We start from the raw sequence: 8,077 nt of genomic DNA on the forward strand, positions 1-8,077 counted from the left end.
AAAAAGTCCCAGCATGATTTCTAATACTGTAATTTTCACCTCTGCCCTGAAAATAAGAACGCACTAACTACAGATCAGCTATTTCTAAGGCTGTGGGACAGGATTTTATAAAATAAAGTCATGTATGTTAACATCTGAGCTTTTCTTTTAGTCATCAGAATGAATAAGGCATTTCTTCCAGCAGGAATGTGGGTTTGCATAAATGTAACTGATCAGCGCAGTGCACTGAGCCAGGTTCAGTTTTTTTTTTCTTTTGCTGGTCCGTTCATGTAAACGATAGGGTTATAATTTCTCCTTTTTTCTTTTTCCTTATTTATTTTTTACACGGGACCGTCTCAGGCCTCAGAGTCTGCTGTGTGTCAGTCCACATTTGAACCGTGAATGACGACCGGCCCAGCAAACTTATAAATAAAATCACTGGATCACTGAAAAAGACATCAAGGCCGTTTTATATTTGGAGCTCCTTTCTATGTGACCTTCATGGGAAATAGAAATATTGGTGTTGAAACAGGAGAATGTTGTATCAGTTTCTTTTACATTCACACACCTGCTGAGGACAGAAATTACCAATAAAATGTAACCGTGCACAAGCCCAAGAATCCAGCAAGTCTAGACATGCCCCATACTTTTCACTTCACCTTGACTGATCCACTGCGCCTTATCTGACTCACTCTAACCTTGCCGCCCACATTTTGAAAATTTATCAGCTTTGATTTACTGATGTAAAGAGGGGGGGGGGACTTAAATGCACTCTTCAGATAAGAGCCACACACTACAAGGAGGAATGTCAATATTTAGATATTGAATTAATCTGCAGGTCAGTGAAGTAGCAAGAAAAAGACCCTACAGGGCCGGAGCATGGGAACTTGGATCTGCCGCTAAGTCCCTCACGAGTCTTTGTCCTTGACTTCCAGCTGGCTGCGTGTTCTTGCCTCTGTTAAACCAATAGGACGCCTAGAAATAGTCTTGGCTTTATGTGGCGACTGTAAACTGAGAAAGTATTCCACTATTTTCCGTCCATGGCTTTAGTGTTTCACAGCGAGGTGGATTTTTTTCCCCTCTCTCTCTCTCTGTCTCTCTCCCTTCCAGCCGCTATGGAAAAAGAAGAGCAGAGCCACACAGTTTAACTGCTGATTGTACTGTTTGGATTTATGCAAATCCACCAAGTTGAGTTCGGTTTACGTCCCTGTCGTCGGCTGTAATTCGATTATCCTCGCTCGCCGAGGGTTGAATGTGTGGAAGTTTGCGTCTTGTCATTAGGACTGTAAATGACAGGGATGCATGGAGAGACAGACAAAGAGCAGGAGGTGGGACAGAGAGGCCTGGTGGTGAGAGTGGGGGTGGAAAGGGTTAGCTGCAGATTTGAGCCATACCAGAGCTTTACTGCAGGCCACAATAGCATGTGTGGTGATTATGTTGAAGGCTTGGCGTCCAGGGCCCGAGCCTCCCCCTGAGGACTGTTGTGCGTGGGGGCCGTGGCTTTCGCTTTCAGAGTTTTTCCCTCCTTCTTGTGGCTTGTTAGATGTCTTTGTTCTCGGGGCGAAGGTCAATTTAAAAAGAAATAAAAAGAAGTAAGGAAGGCGGAAAACATTACCCAGGCACTTTTTCATGTATGACCTCTTCCTATACCGCCGCCCTTCCTTTACTTTTTGTTGCTGTTGTTTGTTTGTGTTGTTTTTCTGGCAACTCTCAGTGTCACGCGTGGATCTGAAAACCGGCAACGCTCAGGAATTTACATCCCTGCTAATTTTAGCATCGGGTTCCTGACCAGAAAACACACGCTCCAATTTCTGTCTATATTGGTCTTCCTGCGTCTTTCCGCTGCTGTTCCTCTCAGCAGCACTCCAGGCTTTTGCAGATTATTCTGCTAAGCTAACTCTCCTCCGAGCCCCTCAATTTTCCCATTTTCACCGCATTCTCAACTAGAACATCTTACATGTCCTGATCCAACGTTGCTCTTTGAACACTGCCAAAGCTCCTCTCCAGGTTTAATCCACGTGAAAACAAACTAAGCTGCTGGAATTAAACGATTTAATGAACTTGTTTAATAGGATAGTAGCTGAGGAGCAAATAATTATTACCGGCATCAAGCGTTTCCCAAACCGCACTGCTGGGATCTGTTTGATGTTAGCGCAGGGGACATGAGGGGGCGAGTGGAGAACAGTAACACATGCTGCTGCCGCTGGCCTCGTCTTTCCACAGGCTCCTTGTATATTTTGAAACGACGACCCTAAAGTCACTGCACATTTGCGATAATCACTGTGCTGATGTCATTCACTTAGAGTGAGCGTGCACGCACACACACACACACACACACACAAAGAAGGGCCATGAACACATTAGTGCTCTGCAATACTGCAAATTTGTAAATGCCGGGCTAATATTGGCGACACCGATACTTTCAGCCTATGAAGAGAGCTTAAGCAGAGGAGAGCAGTGTGTTATGACTTATGACAGAAATCATCATCAGTTTGCAATCTTGGAACACATTTTAATGACCATTAAATCTATAAACTAAATCATAAAATCTAAATGTTTTACTTTCCATAGCTAGTTAGTACAACAAAACCCACTTTTCAGCTTTTTATATATTCCCTAAAGCACTTTGGGTCAACTTCTGCTGAAAGCTATAGTTAAAATGAAACGTGTTCATAGTGCATGTTAGATATATATTTTTTCACTTTAAAAAAAAGAGAAAAACTTATTTAACACAATTCAGTTTGCCATATACTGAACTTAGAGGACAGAATCCAAGTATCGATCCTACTGAACGAGTATCGATCTGATACCAATACCAACGCTGGTATCAATACTCTCTTAAAGAGAGCTCTTTGGCCCACCTCTGGTACACATCATGATGCTGCTTTTCTGGCTGCTGCAGTATACAAGAAGGTTTTGTAATTAACACAGTAAATAAAACCAAAAGCTAGACAGTAAATAAGGCGACAACGTCCCATTAATACAGGAAAAACTTTCTTTGTATAGGTGCAGACATGGTTTCAAATTTTAAGATGAGTTTTTGTCACTGTCTAACTACACATGTGACAGATTTAAACATGTGCTTTCATTCAAAACAGATGTCAACTGTGAGAATGGATTAAGGCAGTCCAGTTTATGGTTAAAGGCTCTCGGCGTGCATTAAAGGAGAAAAGTCATTTGTGATTTGACTGAATCACTGCACAGTACAATGCCAGCAAAATCAACAGAGACCAAATACGTGCAGTTGTGCATGTGGAATATATTGTCTTATGGCTGAGTCTAATTTTTACTTACAAGGTAATACATTTTACAAAAACATGTCTGAAATGTGATCTACAGGATCCTGAATGGTTCTTTTCATAGACTAGATTAGAGTTTACGCTTCGCTGGTAGTGCTTTATGATTCTGGAGCCAGAAAAATCCAGATTTGATTAAAGAGAAGTAAACATGGGCAGACCAGTCGAATGGGTTGAGTGGCGACCGCTCTGATAGGCTGAGACACCTGTCGCGTAAGGAGACATGCGCCTAAAACAGCCAAGTGAACTGCCGGCCAAGTATGTTGACACAGGGAATTTGACTCGGGCGGTCCGTGGTTCTTAGCATACACAGAGCTAAAAACAAATACGGGAAGGTCCAAATACAGCCAGACACAGATAATGGGATGCAGCATAAACATGTAGCCATTACATACAAGAATTTAGGTATGAAAATAATATTAAACAGCTGGAAACAAACACTCCATTTCTACAGGTCACATACTTGCTGTGTGCTATAAACAGTGGTCAGCTGTGCTATAAGTTTCTTAATGGAACAATAATTCCCAAGATCAGCCCCAGACATCAACAGTGAATCTATCTAAATATTCTCACAGTCGACTAATCGTTAGCTGAGCGTTCCCTCATTATTCTAACATGGGAAGATTTACTGCTTTTTCATAACATACAAACTAAAACAAGAATTTTTTTAACGGCTGAACAAATGTGCAAGTAATTTTGACGGGAATCTTTTTTTTTTTTAGTTTAATTCAATATAATTTTATTTACATAGCATCAAATCACAACAACAGCTGCCCCAAGGCGCTTTATAAAACCCCAACAATCAGACGACCCCCTGTGAGCAAGCGCTTGGCGATGGTCGGAGGGAAAAATTCCCCTTTAACAGGAAGATATCTCCAGCAGAATCAGGCTCGGGGAAGGCCTGATTATTCGAGACCTTATGTGTGAGGAGAAGGATTTTAAATTGAATTCTGAATTTAACAGGAAGCCAGTGAAGAGAAGCCAGGATGCTCTCTCTTTGTAGTCTCTCACTGCAGCGTTTTGGATCAACTGAAGGCTTTTCAGGGAGTTTTTGGAACAACCTGATTATAATTTTGAAGATATTGCACAAATATTTCACATCAAACAGTTTATTGATTAACTGAAAAACATCACAACCCCCCTCATGCCTCCAGCGCTGACCTGTTGGTTTCTTTGCTTTCTGTCTCTTGTCTTTCTCTTGCTCTGCGTACCTTTGGTTGTCTGGACTTCTGGCGGCGTGACTATACTCACCAGTACCTGCCAGGTCCTTTACCGGCACACATGGCTGGCATCAACTAATTACCAGCCTGCTGTATATCAAAACTGGCTCTTCCACCCACACGGTGTCACATTATCTGCTGTAGTGTAGTGGAACTCATTTCCTCCCAGGCTCCTCTCTTTGGGTTTTAAGTTTCTTTTGATATTCACTTCTTGTGTGTCTGCTCACTGTCTCGCACCTACACAACTTCAGCTACAGGCCTCTTCCAGCACCTCAGGAAATCACCTGCATCCTCTATGTCATAATGAAGCTTTTTAAATCTCCCTCTAGGTGTTGCATCCACCATTAGAGTCAGTCAGTTCCTGTTTCAACCATTAGAGAAAATAGGTCCTTTTCAGTTTTATCATGTGTTGCTATTTGTAACTCCAGAAATGTGCATTTACTCAGTCAGTCTCCCCAGTGATAGTAAACAAGAGAAATGTTGTATACCAATTCTTTTAACTCGCTTATGAGGAAAATCTCTTAAAGAGAGCACCTACAGGGCATTTGTGGTACTGCAACCTAACTCTTTTTTTAATATATACGTGGTTGTTCATATACAGATGTTTTCTAACACATCATTAAGGTTAATTTTTACCTTTTAACTGTATGGGTGGCATATGTTTTATATGTCCATATGTGTCTCAGATTACATCTCATTAAGATTTTTTTTAACTTAGTAGAAGATTTCAACCAATAAAGTCCCACAGAGAAAAGGAAAAAAGCTCAAAGTGCTGTGTCATTGTTCTGTTTCTCTTAACCAGCAGGACGTGTCTCCCTCTGCAGCTTTATGGCTCTTTTCTTCTGCACAGCTATTCTTTGTCTCAGTGCCCCCCTCTCTTAATTTCCGCCTGTCTGCATATGTTTTGGAGGCCATTAATCGTCCCCGGCACAACATGCACCCCAGCAGATAATTACAGTCATTAAACCAATTAGGGAGCACATGGAGGGGAAGGTTTAGTCAGCCCTGAGGCGTCCCACTCCTGTTCTTCTCTACAGGACAGCCGAGGTGGTCCGCTGAAAGTCTGGCAAAGCCTTAAATAAAGAAGGGGGTGAACTACTTCATCCCAGCTCTGGATTAATGAAATTTCCTGTTGATGTAGCCTTGAGAGACCTCGCTAACTTCGCTGCAGGCCAAGTAACCAGAGCCATTAGCCAGCAAAAGCCGTCTGAATTTTCCCATCTTTTTTGGAGGGCGTAGCAGCCGTTTAGGTCGGTGCATTTTCACGGAGCCAAGAGGGTTATTTTGGTGATTCTGTGGCAAAACACAAAAAGAGATCAGAAGTGGCAGGAAAGGGAGGGAAGAGTGGTCAATCTGCAGACAGTGGTTTTCAGTATGCTCAGTCTATCATGTGATTGTAGAGCTAATATTATGGTTTCAATGCCCTGCACAGTGGGAGTTCTGGCAGAACAAGGCCGTAACACACAATAAATTAAACTGTGATTTCTTAGTTATTCAGAAAGATGGGAGTGAGACTTTTAGTTACTGGCTACATGTGCAGGCAAGCCACAGAAAGTCCCTCACGCTCGCTCTAAGTCACCATGTTGGATGACAGATTGTCCTCCCTTGTATCAGAGAGGTATTTCCCAGCATTCATGTTATGCTTGGCACATGTTTTTTTTTCCAACCTCTGAAGAGAAAAGAAAAGAAAAAGCAAAAAAACTGGGAGCGCTTTAAGTTTTGTCTGTCCTTATGAATGAGATAGAAGAGTAAAAGGCAGATCTTGTAATGAATCCAAAATAAGCAAAGAAAAAAAAAATCCTTCAGGTCTGAATAAGGCTGGGCTAAGCTATACTGATGGTGTGAACTTTATTTGCAGGCCTGAAAAATGAAACTTAAAGAAAGAGAGACGTTACCGGCTCAGTTGTAGAGACAAGCAGTTATTATCTGTGCAGAAAGCATGGGGAAAGTAGCTACCTTGACATTTTCCACTATTAGAAAAATACACAAGATGCTTCTAAATTTCAAGAAGAGGGTAATTTGTCCAACCATGCATTGTCTTAACCACTTGACCAATTCAGGGTTGAGGAGGGGGCTTGCTGTTATAGGACAAGAGGTAAGATACACTCTGAGTAGTTTAGCAGTCTGTTGAGGTTTTATATATACTTTTCCACCATTTTGGGCATGTAACAATCCTGGTAACAATGTAGGATCAAGTGAATAAGGCTCAGGTCACGCAAGCCTAGACCCGGTCCACAACCATCTGGCAAACATGACAAACATGAAAAACTGGCAACTGTGGCAATCTGGCAGGCTTTTGGCACATCATCTTCTTTGTAACCAGTTGTACGCAGTGAGATCTGGAAACTTTCAGGAATCACTGCCAATCACTTGAGTAATACAGATGTTTCCCTAGCAACCAGTGTAGCACATCCAATATGGAGAACTCGGGAGCAACATGGCACGATGTAACATGAGATGCCTCATAAAAAAGGATGTGTTAAATAAGTGCAGCAGTGTGAAAAGGCTAACTAGCTATTACCCAAGTCCAGTCTTAGATTCTGCATTTTAAAGCTTCACTGTTCGTGTTTTGAAGTCAAATTCTACATTACTACGAAAGGGTAGCGGGCTTACTTCTCAGCTAATACTAGCTAGCTTGGTTAGCAAGCTGCATCCATATATCATATTGGTGCAATGCTAAAAAGCTTGGTACCAGACTAACAAAGCAATAGAATTTCACTCATCAAAACTGAAGCCAAAGTTCTTGGATGGTCTGTGTCACACAGCAAGCCAAAATCTTAGTCAAATAATACACAGTGAAAAAGATCCAGTTATATTACTCAAAGTAATGGAGGTGAGGGCTGTCATGCTCCAGAGTTGGTGTGAGGACAGACGAGAAGAAGAGGATATAAAGAACAAAGGATGCCTAATATATAGAGCAACCAGGCAGGAGGAGATGAGAAAGACCACAGAGAAGATTCATGTTTATAGTGAAGTAAGATATTGGTTTGACAGAAGAAGATGCTGTGGATAGGGTGAGATGGAGACAGATGATCTGCTGTGGTCACACCTTAAGGGAGCAGTAAAAGAAGAAGTGTTGAGTTGTATGTGTTGTGAAGACAGTGTATAATCGACCAAGACTGAATGAAACCGGTTTGCTCTCTGTCCTGTCAGGTTATGGTCTGCAGGTCTCATGATCCTTTATATTCAAATTTTGACGTGTGAGCTTATCCTATATTAAATGACATGATTTGTGTTTTTAAAAAACTTTTTTTTAGATACCAGACTGAATTTTAACATCATAATTTGCACAAAGTAAGACATAACTATAATAATAATGGGTATATTTTGCTTTAAGCTAACATTAACTTTAGTACAGATTTTCATCTTTCACTTGCTTTAATGTTTCTCCATTTTATTTATGTCTATTGTGCTCGCCAAAGAAGTCTTTGTCAAAGATTGTCAGGCCTGATGTTATTGTTGGCTGCACATTTAAACCTCATTGAGGTCACATGTTTGCTTCTCGTTCTTCTTGAAATGCTGAATTTTCTCTGGGCTCCCACTGACTCTCACTGAAGGACTGCTGTAATATTCAAAAGTGGA

This window comes from Copadichromis virginalis, linkage group LG20 (genome assembly GCF_057382275.1).
Source record: "Copadichromis virginalis isolate Kocher_CV1m ecotype Utaka linkage group LG20, C_Virginalis_male_GT1.1, whole genome shotgun sequence".
Taxonomy (NCBI): domain Eukaryota; kingdom Metazoa; phylum Chordata; class Actinopteri; order Cichliformes; family Cichlidae; genus Copadichromis; species Copadichromis virginalis.